Here is a 17,478-nt window from a genome sequence, read left to right as displayed (position 1 = left end):
CAAGAACCTGTCCAATTTGTAAGAAAAATGTAATAAAGAAAATCCCTGCACTGAATACCTTTTAATAACCACTGATTTGCTTGGGACTAGTAATACCTCCCTAGAGCTTTCCAGGAAAACTACTGCCTTACTTTGAACATTTGCAACTAGCAAATGGAAGCTCCTGCTGCAAACGCAAGCCAGGCTTCTGTCGATGGGACAATAAAGGCCATCCCTCAGAGGCACTGAAGAAATCTCAACTTTGCTACTTTGCAAATGCTCACTCCAAGCCAGTCAGATCTTATCCAGGATCACTGCTACTTGCCTGTCAGGACAAAAAACATATGAAATGTGGGGGACAACACTCGAAGTGTCACACTGAACGCAGTAAATAAACCTTTATAGCCTGAAGCATTCTCTAAGGCTGGATTCAAAGGCTGGTCAGGCAGAATCAGTCAGGACTGAAGTAGGAAGCCATACAATGAATGGCACCGTGCTGTGCACTGCCTACTGAACATGTCTATTCTAGAATAAATCTCTACATTTTTCTGTGTTTACTCCCACTGCTGCTTTATTTGCTAGTATTTTGACCCAACAAAACACTATGACAAAAAGATTTAAAGGAGACTCAAGTTTCTCAACATGAATGTTGAGAGAGAAAAAAAGCAAAACAGACTACCAGGCAATGGCAGGCATTGCTGCAGAACACCTGTGAATATACAACCACCTCTATTTAGGTGTCTGAAACACAGATTCAGTGATCTAACAGTATCCACCTAATATACTCAGAGATACCCCTAGTCTCCAAGGTATTTAACAAATAAAAAAACCTGGCAAAAAAAGGACTATTTGACTGCAACCTTTCTGAAACAGTGTCACAATGTAAGGAGTAAAAGTAAAACAAGGATACCACATGCATGAAGAAATGGAGAACTTCTACTTTGGTGGAAAGAAGGCAGTTCTGACGTACTCATGTAAATTACACACGCAAAAAACCTTGTGTCCTCACGCAATACAAAAAGGAGGAAATAATCAATTTTGCTGAGTCAAGAAGGAAGAGAAATTTGCCATTTTAAGGTATGTGCTTTCCCTCATAAAGAAGGTGGTGTGAACTAAGACAGTAGGTATAAAACACTTAAAAATCTGATCTCCTCTAAGCAAACATTCTCACAGAAACACTTGTTTCATGTAAGAAATAAGAAAAGAGGATACTGATTATCTGCCCAGACTGAAATTGCTATCCATCACTTTGGTAACTACTTGTGAGAAGCCTTCAGGAAATATTTATATTTCTGGAATCAAATGAAGAAGGAAGAGAGGCTGCTGGGTATTGTTCATAAAATGAAACTTAACCTGGAAGGAATAACAGGTGTCACGGTAGTGACAAAAGAAAGGCACTGCAGTTTGGCAGCACCCTTCTGTCTGCAGTGCCATATGAAAGGAAAAAACACATCCCTGGAGGAAGGAGGAAAGAGAAATTTTCATACCCTAGAACCATCCTTCCCCTTTTGGGGAGCAGCAGAACCAGTCAAAAGATGTTTTCCCAATTAACTACAGATGTGGTAAGAGGAGGCACATGGTTCTCACTAGTCATGAGTCACAAAGGGAAAAGGGATCCAACCAAAGGAGCTGCTGTCACCTGAGAGCACAGGGGGTGGTATGGCTGTGAGTGTGAGCTCACAGTGTGCACCTGTCCACGCGTCGGGTCCTGACTCTGCGGCCCTGCTCAAAACCACTGCCTGAGCAAGACAGCACAGCTCTGAATGCTCATCATGGAGCACAGTGAACATGGATGGCTCTGAACGCTCCAGGAATTTCATGGAATACTGTGATTATGGTACCCTGAATGGAAAATTTGCTCAAAGTTACACAAAACACTGAGATGGTACTGAAAATTATCAGTTAGAGGAAGATGAAAACTTTTAGATCGTGTATAGCTTAATATAAATCACTGGACTAATTGTTTTGTTATAATTAAACTGTTATACAGATATGATCTTCCTTTAATAAATAGAAATCTCAACAAAATAAGGTTCATATTAAGTCTCAAAGAAAAATAAAAAGAAAACGAATTTGTTTTCACTGTCATTACAGATTAGATAAATAACATGATAGCACGTTTATCATAGGACCTCTCAATTCCCTCCATTTTGTGAAAGGTGCATAAGCAGGTTATAAATTTGTATTTTGAATTTAGTAAATGAACGGCCCTGACTGTGCAGGCATTTTTGGTACTAATGAAGCATGAAGTCTTGTGAGAAGTATAAAGTCACCCAAACCCTCGTGTTGGAAGTGCATCAGGATTCAATTCCAAAGGCAATTATGTCCTAGCTTTGTTTGAAACTGACAAATGGTATAGTTTACAAAACCTGACCTGCTTATTTAAACTTATCAACAGATGGCATTATAGCCAAAGTCTGAAATATGTTCATGTCAAGAGAGGCAGTATCTTTATGGGCATAACAGGCTAGGATTGAACATAGCTAGAGCCTTGCCAGATTTTAATAAGACCAACTAATCAAATATTTTTGTTGTCTGCTATACAAACATAGAGGAAAAAAATGCATTGAGAAATACTACACACACATTGCAGACACCCCTTAGACTGTCTGAAAATATGTGTTCCAAGTTAGGACCAGTTTGTTTATTTATGATGCTGTGTAAGGTAAAGTGGGGAATATGTAACACCTGTCAAAAGAAAAAGTAAATGATACTGAGAATATGGTATACATAAAATACTTTTGAGCTGGAAATTATTTCCTTTGTAATAAGACTACTAGAAAAGATTTATTCTAATAATAAGCCAAATGTCCCATGACAACCCTCCCAATAACAGATTTGAAGTAAAAAGTAAACCAAGCACTTTGAAGAAATGCAATGAAAATACATCACCACAGCACAAGTGTCTCTGCAGCATCCCTCCACCCTCACTACCACTATGCGATATTTCACTGTTGGAAGTAGGAGCTGTAATTCCAAGCATATGCCAAGGCAGGAGAGAAATCTTTGACATTTGCTTTAAGAATATTAACGGAACAATTACTCTTACACGGAGAAAGGTATAGGGAACTGGCTTCGGAATAAGTCAAATTTATGAACACATATCTGAAATGAAATTTTCCCTTGGAAACTGGGAAGTCTGTGGTAGAGAAACAATATGTAAGAGCAGGTATTTCCCTCAGCCCTATGAGAGCCCCCAAGCTGAAGGATTTCAATTTTACCTGCCTATCAGAATCACATCCAGTAATAAACCTGCAGCACAAGATATGCAAACACTGATTTAATACCCAGATTGTCTCTGAAATTAGAGACAACATCAGAAGTAGATCAGCATGCAGACTATCTTGCTTGGAAGATCTGCATAGCATTGCAAAGACATTTGCAGAAACCCAAGTTAAAAGAACGTAACATGCTTATAAATGAAAACTGTACTCTTATTCACATTAAAAAAATGGGTTCCTCAGTGAAAAATTACTGTTAGCCTTGCATTTTAATGACAGCGATAATGAAAAGCTTCTATAGCAGAGAAAGGAATGTCAGCCACACACGGAGAAAATGAAAATCTGACTGCAAGTGGTCAGAACTTGTTCACCAAGGGCTGAACCACTGAAAACAGATTAGTCAATATGAACTCTGCAATAGTTGCTGAAACAAACCACAACCCATTTGTGGAAACGGGTATCAAGTAGTAGCAAGAACTCTGTACCAAATTCATAGGAAAAAAGGAAATCAGTATCAAGTGCAGATTAGTTGTATACCACGTGCCCAAAATGTACACAGAGCACATGCTCCCAGGGTTGAGATTACCAAAGCACTGCAGAGAAGCCTGTTCAACAGGAGTCTGAGAGCAAAGCACAGCTGAAATTGAAGCTGGAGAATGATCAGAACAATCAAATAATACTGCGTGAGGCTCATAAATTAAGTCTCAACCACTGTTTTAACATAATTCCTTTTTACTATTCTGTTAGCTGTTATTCTCAAACTGACAGAACTCTTTTTCCAGTAGACAAAACACCTGACAATCCCTGGCCTGGCTCACAAGTCAAGAAGATCTGTACTGTGCTTGAAGGTCAAGAGGATTCAGAACCACACTGCCACAGTACACACACCCATTAATGGTTTCTCCTTGCTTAAAACACTAGTACTGCTGCTTGGCTTTCTGCATCCTACTCACAAAATGCTCCATTTTGTGTATCATCCTGAAACTAAATCTTCTGTTCATCTCCTTACAGACACTGAAAAAAGTCTCTTTCTTCTACACACATGCTTGCCAGTTGTCACCTTGCAGCTGCAAGTAAATATTATTCTTCTCTAACCTTGAACATTCCAGACTCTAAGATGTTGTGTCTTTGCTTGTGACAATCTTTATTTCTTTTGCAATCATCCTTCTCCACAAAAGGAGCCAGGGAGAGTGGAGTACATACAGTAAGATGACTACATTCAAGTATCAGTCAGACCTTTGAATAATTTTCAAAAATGCAAATAATGGCTATTTGCATATTTGAAAATAGCTAATTGCAAATATGCAATTAACAGCGGGACCCAATGATCTTAGAGGCCTTTTCCAACCTTGATGATTCTAGGGTTCTATGAAATAAGTACTTTCCAGTATGTCTGGCCTCTATTGGCTGGCAATATTCCTGTGTGTATCAAGGTATGAGTCAGCCAAGGAAGAATGCAAAGAGATGTTCATGCAAAAAATGGAAAAGCACAATGTCATGCTTGTGTTGCTGATAGAGCAAAGGACAATGCAGTCAGGGACACAGACGGGGAGAAAGAGAAATGTGAAGGACCCTTCACACAGAGTGAGCACAACAAGCTGGAACCTTGTGTGGTGGATGGATGATGGCCAAAGCACAGGCTTGTCAAGGAGGAGACCAATGTGTTGAGAAAGCAGGCCAGGAGGACAGCTTCAGCAACAGTGTCACTAAGAAGATGAGAAGGTAACATGGGTGTCAGAGGCCAGCAAGAGAGAAAAGGAGGAAGCATAAGAGTCACCCTAAGAGACTCAGAAAGAAGCAGCAAAAGATTCAGGCCATGAACAGGAAGATGAGTCCTACACTGTATGTTCAGAGCAAGAACATGTTATAGGCCCAACTATGGAAGCTTGCAGCAGAGGAAAGCAGGAAACAAAGGCAAATCTCAAAGGAGCTTTCTCAAGTTCCATATTGGCCTCAGGGGCCCTAAACTTGAAGCAATTAATTTAAAAAATATGTTAAGGTAGTATGCAAAGTTGCATAATTTAATATCCCTGGCACGAAGGAGGTAAAGAAAAGCAAAGAGAGGATAGTAGAAGTGGGTCATTGTGTCTAACTTACGAGGGAAAAAAAATGGGAGGAGATAAACAGCTTAGTGCAGAAGCTACTGAATGAATGACTAGAATGGTTAGGAGGGAAACAAGGAAAATACTGTCACAAAAGTCAAGGCAGGACAAGATTTCAAGAGTGGGCATGATCAAGTGTCAAAAACAGCAGAGAAGCCAAGAAGGATGAAGATGGAATAGAGATCCTGAGACTTGGCCAAGAAAAGGTCATCAGAGATCTCAGGAGAAGCTTCAAGGAGCGAGAATATCTATACTGAAGTCAACTTACAAAACAGTTCTAGACTGCACGCAATCATAGAGAATCTTTCAATTTTGGAGTGACTGGTCCTTCAATGAGACAAAAAAAGCACTGGGACTTTCATTGTTTCCTAATGCCACCAAAACCGGCATACAAAGGTTCACTATCACGTTGTAATTAAGGCAATCATCAGCAAGAACAGGCAGCCATTAAAAAGTGGTTTTCATCCTTATACTTTGGAACCCTTATAAAGGATCAATAACCTATTCCAGGATAAATGGGAAGTCATGCATGGAGAAGCATGCAACCCAAGGTCAGCCAGCAAAGGAATAGCAGAACCATGCAGAGAACATTGCTCCCCCAAAACCCAGACCACTTCTCTACATTTAAACCTCGTCTTTGTTCAGGTAGAGATAAAAAGAATTTCAGATATCATTATTTTAGCAGCTTGTTTATTTTTCTCTGTAAGTTCCTGATGGGGAGGGAGAATTTGTCCTGGTTTTACTTAACAATAGTTTTTTTAGGGGAAACAGAATTTAGAAACTTTGCTCCTTTAATTTGTGACCACAAAGTGTTCAGATTCTTTCCCAATTATTCAGATTTGAACTTTTAACAGTAATTACATATTTCTGCTATAATCAGCCACAGTCTTTATAGAGCAGAGAGCATAAACAAAATTTGAATTGCTAATGGTAAAAAACAAAAAAGCAAATATTTTTTTCCTCGAGGTATAAAAGCTCTCACTCATCATCTCACCCTGCCCCTCATTACTCAGTCTCTCTTATACATAAAAAAGGCCAAAAAAAGAACACACATTCCCTTAGTTCTTGATTTCACATCAAATAAACTGACCAGCTGATAAAGATGAAGAACAAGGTACTGGGCCTTGCACAAAATGCTCAGCCCAGTTCTGAAAACCAAGATCCTCAAGTGCTAGAGGAAACAGAGAATGTAAGGAAAGGGTTTTTCATTCTAACTACCTAAAATCGCTACTCGTGAGGAAAGAGAGGGGCCAGAAGAGAAAGGAGAGTGGGAGAATGAACTGAGTTGGAATATGGAGACCAAGTGCCATTCCCCAGCCAAGCAGAACTGGATATGTTCAGTGATAAAGAAGTTTCTTGAGATAACCTCGGACAAAAAAATCCTGTGTCCTCAGGCATATAATCTAATGAAAGGTAACCAGGAACAAGTCAAAATGCAGGTAGGGAAGTAAGACCACGAGCCTGTGAGATGCAGTAAAACTCCTGCCAGTGAAGAATCCTAGTGAAGAGATGAAGGATGCTTGCTTGATGAAGAGAAAAATCAGCATTTTAGGCTTCTAGGACCACAGGGCAGAATGCCAAAGGGACCACAAGAGAAAAGAGATGCAAAGAGCAGGAACACCTGAGAGGAGGAGTGGGTGTAGGAGGAAATGCAAGTCAAGGAGGAGGCAGGCTGGAAACGTGCTGGGCCTTAAAGGTGCATGAGAGGAACAGGAGAGCACCATGATGCTGTAGAGCCCAGGGATTCAGGAAAGGTCAGGTACTACCAAAATATCTGCTGTCTACCTTTAAATCTGTGCTGCCTACCTAAGTATCAGGTTTAAAACAGGAAGACTGGACAGGTCAAAGACAGATGGATACAACAACAATCTAGTCCAAATCTTGGCAAAGCACCACAGAATACACTAAATTGGTCTTAAAAGTCAGCTTTGAGATCTCCAAATTTTGAAACATTCACAGTATTTTGCATTTGCACGTCAAACTTACGATGAAAATTTGCAATTAATTAATTGTGAAAACATACTGCAGCATGCTTGCTCTCTCTCAGTAATACACACACACAGATGGCCCTTAGAAGTGAAAAACATGAGTAGAGGGCATAAATATAGATTTTTTACGTTCATCATACATCCCTTAGAAGGAAGAAGGAAACAAAACCAGCAGAACGGATAGCAAGTAGCAATGCTGCCTCCTACAAAGACAATAAGCATTTGGAGGTTGAACACATCAACTGGATATTCTTGCTAAAATAACATGTGCAACTGCCAACAACACAGCAAATAAAAGGCTTTTCCTCAGGCTTAACACAACTGGAGAGTTCAAACATGTTAGCTATCACATTAGGCTGCCCATTAATCTAGGGACTACTCATCTCGTCTAAGATGCCGCCCAGACCAAAAACAGTATCCTTCAAAGTTTCAGTCCTGAAGCATCAGAAACAGATTCTGCAAATGGAGAACTACAAAACATAGAAGGTTCTGTGTGAAAGAAAATCGCTGGTTATTATTCTACCCAAGGTTGGGAGAAGCAAATGGAAAAATGAGTCCAGAAGCATTTTTCATCTTTTGGTTGCTGATGATCGAGATCCAATTCCTGTCTGACAGCTGTGTAAAATGAGATAATCAGCTCAGTCCTGCTCTTGAGGGACAGCTGTCCATATCATAGTTGCCATTAACCACACCTCCTTTCTGACATTTGAAGTAAAGGGCCAAAGATCCAAAATGGGATGCAGATTGAAACTCCACTATATGAAGGTCAGCTGAAGTTTAGGCAAAGAGGTAGTAACCTGTAACCTGTACCTCTGTGGTAAGAATAAACTTCTTCAGAGACACCAACATTCAGCTGTATTTTTACAGTGGGAAAAAAAATCAGCAAAAAACCCCAAACTAGAAGGACTACAGCAGTCACAACCCTCTCTCAGACTGAATACTTAGATCCCAACTCCTCAAACTGTTTCATTCTTTCATTCCAACTTTTTCAGACTCCTTATTCTATCCTAGAAACTTGCCTACAAAACCACATTTCAAGATAAAAATGAAAAAGTTACAGAACACATACTTAAACAGTATTATAACCTCATGATCTTTCAGTAACATAATCCTTTTCCCATAACTCTTTAGACTGTCTCATTTCATTTTGCTTAAGGGCTTGACCTGAGAAATGCCACACTGTCAGTTCTCAGATGGGAGCTGAGTGCCCATAGGACAGGATCAGACTGCTTCAACTTAAAAAGTCAACTTCTAAGTTTTGGAAGCATGAATGTCCAAATTTAAATTTACAAACCCATATATGCACAACTCAAGTGTCTTTTTCCTCAAATGTAGAAGACTTCATTGCGTCTGTCGAAGCCAACTCTACGTTCCTGAGCATTTACAAGAATTAGGCTATTTACTTAGGTACATTAATGTGGTTTTTAAAGTCTAATTTTAGGTGGTCAGGTTTAACATTCTTAATGTAAACTCTTACAGATATAACACTTTTATTTTAACATGTCTATAAAATACCCTGCACTCTCATGAAGATAAATAATACTCCCTATTTTTCTTGTATAGATACTTTTGTATAAAATAAATGGTGCAGAGCAGCTGCAGTATTCCACCTCAGAGGAAGCTGCATTTTCACCTGTGATAAACATTTTATGTGAATACCATGATCACACTGAAGAGCTGTGCTCTTGAAAAATTATTACCTAAAATTTATGAGTATGTCCCAGCTTTTGTACACCTTTTTTAGATCATGAGATCTTTAGAGCAGAGATTGTCTTAATTTGGTGTCCAGTCAGTACTGAATGCCTTGTCAGCAATCAACAAATAAATAACAATTAGTCTATAGCACATCACTTCCAGCCTTTTATGTCTGTAATGAACATTTGAAGCTCAGGCAGCCAATACAGAATCTTTATCATTAATGGAAGAAAAAAAAAAATGTTTCATATGCAGAAAGGTAATTGTTGTGGAAGAGCAGAATTTTGTTAAGGCTGGTATATATATTCTGTAAAGTGCCCTGGCATCCATCAGAGGCAAAAACACTTGAAAAATGTCAAGTCATTACTGTGAGGAAGGGGGCAGCGTGAGGTAAATTAACCTCAAGAGCATGAAAACTCAGTTTATCCCCTTGAATGTACAAAGGCCAGAATGCCTCAGTTATCTCTTCCCTTGTGCCAGATAACACAGCTCTACTCAAAACAGGCTGATTGCATAACTATAGGGCAACAGGTAGGAGGGCATCTAACAGTACCCCCAGAACATATGTATGCTTGGTGGTTCAGCCTTCCCCTAGAAAGAGCCACCTCCTGAAGCTATGGATAACTGACAAAATTCTCTACCAAAATGGGGAATCACTTTGGCATCTTTTGTCTGATCTTGCCAGCACTTTACACTAAGGGGTTCCTTCTTCAGGGACTCCCTGTTTAACCATTGCTCTCTGAAAGGGCTCCCTGTCCTGGCCCTTTGATATTGGATTTCCTCACTGCTCTCTCCCTAAAACCAGTAATATCTCAGGTGAGATATCCAAGATTCTTCTGCTAGTGGAATCTGCTTTGGCTGTATTTGAGACCAAGTCTCCTTCAGACTTGATTTCTCAGGAAATCACTATGTTGGTGTCAGAATACTCATTTGTGGCTGGGAATTAACCGCCTCATTTACAAAAAGCAGTAGCTTGGCTCATGCAGCACCAGCACCAGGATTCACATTCCCAGCCCCTGAACGCAGCATAAAACACGGATGAAGACTGGTGGCAACCGAACGGCTTCTTTTGGCTTTCAAAGCAGGTTCCACCAGCACTGCCACAGCTTTCATTGCCAGGCCCCTGAGCACCACAGGACCCAGCCTCAAGGGCACTCTTTCCAGAATTCATCCCACAGTACCTTAGGCACATTAGGACACACATCTCAGAGCATTTGCATGGGGATCTGTAGATTCAGACCCCCACCACAGTGAGGTCTGCACCACACAATGGTTTTAATCCCACAGTTACAGACACAGTAGGACCCACATGGAGAACTGACACTCCACCCCACGGTGCATCCTCGGACACTGCCACTACAAATCACTGCTCCTGTCTCCTCAAAGCTTTTTTTTTTTTGGCCACTATTATCCTTCTCAATGACCCCTAAATGACAGAAATTATTTCACACCAGTGATGATTACAGCTGAGTCTAGGATAAATAAACCAAGGAAGAAAGTAGAAGGAAAACGACAGAGAGGTTTCTTACAATTAAAGGTCTCCCATAAGCTAAATAGTGAGGGAAAGAATCAGGTCAATTCCATATAGCATATAAGGGAGCTAAATAACTGAGAAAGACACACAGAAAAAGAAGGTGGGGAGAGCTTCGGAAACAGAAAGAGCTGAAAGATTAAAAGCAAGCAGATACAGTGAGAGAAGAGACACAGAAAACAAGGACAGAAGGCGAGAGAGGACAGCTAGGAATAGAGAGGTGATATAATGTGGTCACTCACTCTGTCTGGAAGATTTTCTGGAGGGAGGTGGATTATCTTCAGTGCTGGTTGCTGGGGTGCTGCCCTTCACACTCCTTCTCTGAGACCCATACTCAGACCGTTGCTGTCAGCTATTCCAAGGGCTTCTTCGAAAAATATTTCAAGGGCGAAAGGATTGTGGATGAAATCAGGATCTTGAGTATTAAAACAATCTGCTTGGAATTGTCAGTCCCCTAAAACTGCTGGTTTTATCCCAGGATGGAGATCCTCTCTCCCTTTTGGCAGCTAACTACTAAAGGGGTGTTCCCCTGGGAAACAGCCTTTTCACTGATGGTCAGATTATTTCAGAAATCAATTTCCCCAGTCCTCCTACCTAGAAATCTCTTTTCTCTAGGTACACCTTGTAAGGGAGAAAAAAAAATCTCTTTCTCTTATACAATTCTTGCTATCTCTGTGGATATTATCAGCGAAATCTGCCTTTTCCTCTCCCTGTAACTAGGAGGTGTGTCTTCTCTCCTTGCACGGGGTATTTGAAGAAAACCCTCTTGGGATTAGGGGATGAGGGATCTTCCTTGGGATGAAGGAGGATGAGATCAGTACTGGAAATTACCTTTATCTCCAGTTAACAGCAACTGGAAAAGGAAAGAATAGCTAAATCTCTCTCTGATTTCTCTCCCTTGTTTTGCTCTATTGCCTGCTGAGCAGATGTAAATACTTAAAATTACTAGGTAAGTATCTGGAGCTCCTGCTTATTTCTGTCTTGGGAACTGCCTCTCCTGGGCATACAGGATTTCTTCTGTAAAGACTCCCGCTACTACCTGATCTGGGGAAGGGCTGTCTGCTCTGCCTGAGAGAAGACTTTCCTCAGCAGCAGGAGGGAGTAGGCAGTAAAGGTTATTCTCACAATCCTCAGGAACTGGGGTCTGAGGACACCTCCCCCTGTAACAAGTATCGAGGGAGCTCCAGAAGGCTCCGCTCCACAGCGAGGAGGAGCAAACCTGCTTCTAGATAGTTACTAGGGCTGGGTGCCGGGGGCCTCTACACACCCTTGGCTGGTTAGTGGGGAAGGGGCAAGTGTTAAGCTCCCTCACCAGCTGCGGGGAAGGGGCCTGCCAGGGGGGGCCGCCGGGGTGTCCCAAGCCGGGCGCGGGGCTGCCTAACGGGGCTGCGGACGGGGCGGGGGGCGGCGGGCAGGGTCTCTCCCCCACCCCGGCAGGCTACGGGGGTGTCCCCCCACCCCGGCCGCTGTCCCTGGCTTCCCCCCAGGCCCCAGCTCCTCCTGCCCGGGCTCGGCTACCCCGGGAGGCCGCGGCGGCTCACGGGCCTGCGCGGGGCTGCGCGGCGCCTCCGCCGCCTTCCGCCGGGCCGCGGCTTCGTCCCCGGGGCGCTCCCCGGGCTCCGGTGCGGGGGACCCGACCCGGGCGGCGCTGACTCTCTCCAGGCCCCGCCGCTCCCGCGGCTGCTGCTCCGGGCTGCGGCTCCACTGCAGGCCCCGGCTCCTCCCCGGCCGCCGCTCCGCCTCCCCCGGCTCCCCCCGGCCGCGGCCGCCCCCGCCTCCCCGGGTTAAGGAGGCGCCCGGCCGGGGGAGCCGCGGCCGCCCGCCCGCTCTGCCCCGCGGAGGGCGGAGCCGCCCGCCCGCCCGCCAGCACCGGCCGCGGCCACCCCCGGCGCTGGGGCCGGTTCACTGCCGGGGTTCCGCGGGGTCCTCGCCCCCGGGCCGCTGCCAGCAGCCGCCTTTCGCCGCCCTGAGCGGGGCTTGTGACAGGCGGTCACAGCCCGGGCACGGGGGCTCACGAATGCCCACCCCAGGCCGCGGTCTGCGCCCGGGTGACCCGCGCCGCTCACACCGGCCACGCAGTGGTGGTGCCCTGCCTCAGCCCCGAGTGCTCCGAGACAACTCCCACCCCAAAACAATGCTGATCTCCGTCCCTAGTACTCTGCCCTCAAGCCTCGTGTGTGTCCACAACCTATTGCAGATGCAGAGACATCAACAGATCTTAAAAGGTGTTTCTACCACAACCCTGTCAAAATACCATTGGTATCTCTCCTGTGTTACAGACAGCTAGAATAATACAGAAAACCCCATTTAATTCACCTCATTAATGTGTATAAATATCTAAAGCGGGGGTCCCAAGAAGATGCAACAAGGCTTTTCTCAGTGGTGCCGACCTCTAGGATGACGAGGCAGAAGCTGATGTACAGGAAGTTCCATCTGAACATGGGGAAGAATTTCTTTACTGTGCAGGCAAACTGCACTGTACAGACTGTCAACTGGAGCAGGCTGCCCAGAGAGGTTGTGGAGTCTCCACTGGAGATACTCAAGAACCATCCGGATGCAATCCCGCACAATGCGCTCTGGGATGACCCTGCTAAAAAAAGGAGGCTGGACCAGAGGACCCACTGTGGTCCCTTTCAACCTAACTCATTCTGTGACTCTCACAGTGCTGTCCCGCTTTCACCCAGCTGGCCAAAAACAAGGAGTCTCCTGTTGGTGTGTCTCAGGGATGCAGGACAAGGCAGTACTGCATTATAACATTAAAGGGGACTGTGCAGTAAAGCACGCTAAAGAAGAGCTAATACTCTGAAATGCATGTGTGAGGAGGAGCAGGTAGGGGCTGCCTGGTGTCCCAGACACCTGTGGCCAGTGTCATAGGCAGATCATTTCGATGTGTCAATCTGAAAAGCACGACCGAAACAGCCTCCCTGGGGCCCCTATCCCAGTTAGCTGAAAGTCGCCCTGCATTTGATCATCTCATCTCTTTGTGTGTGGTTTCACATCTGCACCCTTCCAATTGGTAGCACTGCTGTAAGGCTCAAAGTAGAGGACAGCACACATACTGAGAGGAAATAGCATTTTCTGAGAAAACCTTTTTTTTTTTCTTCTGGAAACTGTAATATGGAAATTAAGATAGTAGAGGGGGTGTTTTAAGACTTGCTGCTTTTGCAGAGCTGAGTTTACCACTGCACCTGCAATGACTCCTTGCATTCCTTCAACAGGTCACAACCTGTGCCATAGTTCCACGCCTTCATTTCAGGAAGTCAGTCATCATCCTCCATCCTCTCATGATTCTGTGTGTCCTCCTTCTCCCACACTATCCCTTTCTTCTGCACCTATGCCAGCAGCTCTAGTCACAACTTTCCTTCCTATGCTACTACCTGTTATGTCAAGAAGGGTTTCCTGCCTTTTTCCCCATATTATTTGCATTATCTGACTACAGATCCCCATTATGGTGTTCTTGATCATTACCGAGGGCCAACAACCATCTCTTTCCCTCCCACCTCCACAGCAGAGTTCTGTCCTATTGTGTCTTTTCTCCCAGCCTCATTCAAGTCCTGTGTGAACAGCTTAGCTTCAGTTCCCTTGTTCTTCTGCCTTTCTTTTGACTTCTGTTTGGGCTAGGTGGTCTTTGGGTGTGTCTATTCCTAGGCCAAGTTCCCCAGTCCCCCTCTCGCCAGGATTTGTGTCCATACAGTGCTCAGACTTCTCTTTACCGAGAGACAAGGCAGGAGCATCATTGTGCTGGGAGGCAGACGGGTGGTATCTGCAAGTTGTTTGATCTGTAGCCAACTGCAGAGGTGTTAAAAAGCTGTGGTTGGACTCGACGTGTGCCAGGCATCCGATGTGTGCTCCCTACTTATTTTTCCTTTTGGTTTTCAGGATCCTCTCCCCGAATGAGTATCTGAAGTACTGCCTGCTTTTTATAGACAATTAAAAGATATGATGTAACTAACTTGTTCCACTGCTTGTAAGAATGTAAATGCAAAAATTACCATCCAACACAAAAAGTGCCCTAGGGAGGCAGGGCAAAGGATCAGTGTGGCAGAAATGCACAAAGATAAATGTATTGTGATCCATCATCATATTCAGCATTCAGAGAATAAAGACACATCCCAAAGCCTTTCAAAGCTAAGTAGAAGACCGAGGAGAGCAGATGGAGACATGGGGAAAAAGAGTAAAGTAGTCACCACATAGCTTATTTTTACATTACATTCAATGTATTTTATCCTTCTCCTAATTTTTTCAATATGCCACAGGCTTTGTGCATGACTGAATTGTTAATATTTGTCTAAGGAGATCTATAAATTTTGACAGATGGGTAGCGGGCATCAGGGCTTCTCGCATCCAGGAAGGTGTAGGAGGTGGCTTTGGTTTTTGGCAGTTGGGACACTAAAAGTCTCAGTATTTGGGAAGGAATGCTCTTCCACATCCTGGCTGAAGGACTGTTCCTTCCATTTCCCAGTAATAAACAGGCATCTCAACAATCCTGTGTACCATGCAGGTATCCTAAGATGTTTTTCTCCCTGGGCAGGGTTTGGTGTTTGGCTTGGGTTTTTGTAAAAAAACTATTCTTAGCCAGGAAAATCTTTGTCTATGTCCTTGCATACAAGTACAAGAACAACTGAGGGAGCATGGGCTGTTTAGCTGTGGAAGAGGCTCAGAGGTAACTCTCTCACTCCACAGCCACCTGAAAGGAGGGGGCAGCCAGGTGGGGGGTGGCCTCTTCTCCCAGGTAACAAGTGACAGGACAGGAGGACGTAGCCTCAAGGCTGTGTCAGAGGAGGTTTAGGCTGGACTTCAGGAGGAGTTTCTTCATAGAAAACAGTGATTAGACTTTGGAATGGGCTGCCCAGGGAGGTGGCGCAGCCAATGACTCTGGAAGTGTTTAAGGAAAGACTGGATGTGGCACTCAGTGCCATGGTCTGGTTGCTATGGTGCTGTTCAGTCAAAGGTTCGACTGATATTCTCAGAGGTGTTTTGGCACCTCACAGATTCAGTGGATAAGTACCTCAAAATTTACTGGTTACTCACGTTGTGTATCTTGAATAATTTCTTGGTATACTCTATGTAAATAACACACCCGTGCGTGTAATGATGCATCTTACACAACCAAGAAACCAAAACTGGTGGTTTAAAACTCAGCGCTTCAATTACACGTTTAGGATCCTAACTACAAAAAAGGCAGTGTACCTGATATCTCCACCAGTGCCAACCGCACCTGCCGGGAGCTCCAAAGTTTCAAAGGTTGGACAATCGTCGAGGGACGTGTTTGCCGGCCCAACCTCGGACACACGGGAAGGCACACGCTGTCTCCAGCCGCCGCTCCCCGTCTCCGCAGCAGGAATCCTCATGTGACAGGCTCTTATCTCCCGGTACAAATCTCCACCCGGCTCCCTCACCCTGGCGGCCAGGCGGGAATTCTCCAGCAGCCGCCCCCACACGCCGCCCTCACACCAAGCAGCTCCCGCCGCGGCTGCCGCGCCCCTCCTCCGCCCCGCCGGGGACACCCCCGGCGATCCCGGCCCCGCTCCCACCGGGCTCTCGGGCCACCTTAAGAGCGCGCGGAGCCCCCGCACGCAGCGCTCGGGCGGCTCCTCCCCGCCCCGTGTCGCATCCAGCCAGGGAACGTGTGGCGGGCGGCGGGGCCGCCCGGGGCCGGGGTTGGCCGGAGCCCCTCACGGTGGCGGCGGGGAGGGCGAGAAGGGCAGGGCGGGGCGGCTGCCCCCGGCGCAGGAGCGCGGCCGGCGGCGGCGGCGGCCACTCTGCCGGGGCGGGGGCGTCCGGTCAGGCCCTCCCTGGCTGCCCCCGGCCCGCGAGCGCCGCATTGCCCGGCGCCCATTGGCGGGGCGGGGGTGGGGCTAGCGATCTCATTGGCTTTCGCGTCCATCCATCAAGGAGGAGATGGCGACGGAGACGAACTTGCCCTCTCGATTGGCCGTGAGGCCCGAGCGGAGGCGGGGCCAGGGGGGCAAGGGAGGAGCCGCTGCCATTGGTCAGCGCCGCTGGCGTCAGTCACATGAGTCACAAAGGGCCGCGCGGGCGGCCGCAGCCGGGGACTGCTGGTCGCGGCGTGCGCGCGGGGGCCACTTCCTGCGCGGGGCTCGGCGCCTTCCGGCTGACCCGCCCCGCCGCCTCGGACTGGGGCGCCCCCTCCCGCCTCCGCTCCGCGCATGCGCCTTGCGTGACGTCAGGGCTTGGGCGGGGCCATCCCCCCGTGTCCGGGGCACGTGGGGAGCAGCGCCCGCAAAATGGCAGCGGGGGGTCCATGTTGTGTGTGAGGGCAGCGCCCGCCGCGCCGCTGTCTCTGCGGGGGGTCACAGGGTCAGCGGTGCTGGGAAAGACCTCCCAGATACCCGAGTCCATCCTGTGACCGAACACCGACTGAGTGCCATGTCCAGTGTTCTGTAAACACTTCAGGGATGGCGACTCCACCGCCTCCAAGGGCAGCCCCGTTCCAATGTTTAATCACCCTTTTGGTGAAGTAATTCCTCCGACCTAAATTCGCCCAACCCAAACTTCCCCTGGCACATCTTGAGACTATTTCCTTTCATCTTGGAAGCTGTTAAATTTAATTTAGTCACTCGCACAGCGAGTAGGATGGAATTCTCAGGGCGAAGTGTGTCCCCTTCCCAGAGACTGCACTCGGGCTCCCAGCGGTGGGGTGTGTTTTGTCTTTCTGACATTCCCTGCCTGAGGAGTGGCAGCCAAACCCAAACCAGCCATGTTTCAGAGGTTTAGTCACTGGGAAAGAGGGTGGAATGTTTTAGGTGGACAGAAGCCCCTGTGTCTCTTGCTACCCACAAAAATGGTTTTCACATGGACTGTCCTGTCTCTTCCAGGCCCACCTCGGTATTCACATAGGGCCTGCAACAGTTCAAACCCTCCCTGAAATCCTCACAAGTCCAAGACCGGGACATTGGCTGTGCTTCCAATACAGGGAGGCTTTGTTGAAACGAGGAAAG

General features: G+C 46.1%; 1 protein-coding gene across 5 annotated transcripts in view; it reads right to left on the bottom strand.

The window, feature by feature from the left end:
• FOXJ2 (forkhead box J2) overlaps window positions 1–16,103 on the bottom strand; it is a 31,177-nt gene extending 15,074 nt beyond the window's left edge. Inside the window, exons 1-3 of one of the 5 annotated variants that reach the window (XM_083854407.1) lie at window positions 15,707–16,103; window positions 14,230–14,432; window positions 10,759–10,883 (exon numbers count right to left, since the gene is read on the bottom strand). The gene's annotated coding sequence lies outside the window, so the exon portion shown is untranslated. Of the gene's footprint in view, window positions 1–10,758; window positions 11,819–14,229; window positions 14,433–15,706 lie in introns of those variants that run through there. The other 4 variants (XM_083854406.1, XM_083854408.1, XM_083854409.1 and 1 more) reach the window with 4 other exon arrangements.
• Window positions 16,104–17,478: the final 1,375 nt, after the last annotated feature.

Source organism: Zosterops lateralis, assembly GCF_965231275.1.
Source record: "Zosterops lateralis genome assembly, chromosome: 2".
Taxonomy (NCBI): Eukaryota; Metazoa; Chordata; class Aves; order Passeriformes; family Zosteropidae; genus Zosterops; species Zosterops lateralis.
Note: the sequence above shows the minus strand (reverse complement) of the source record. Positions and strands in the feature narration are given on the sequence as shown.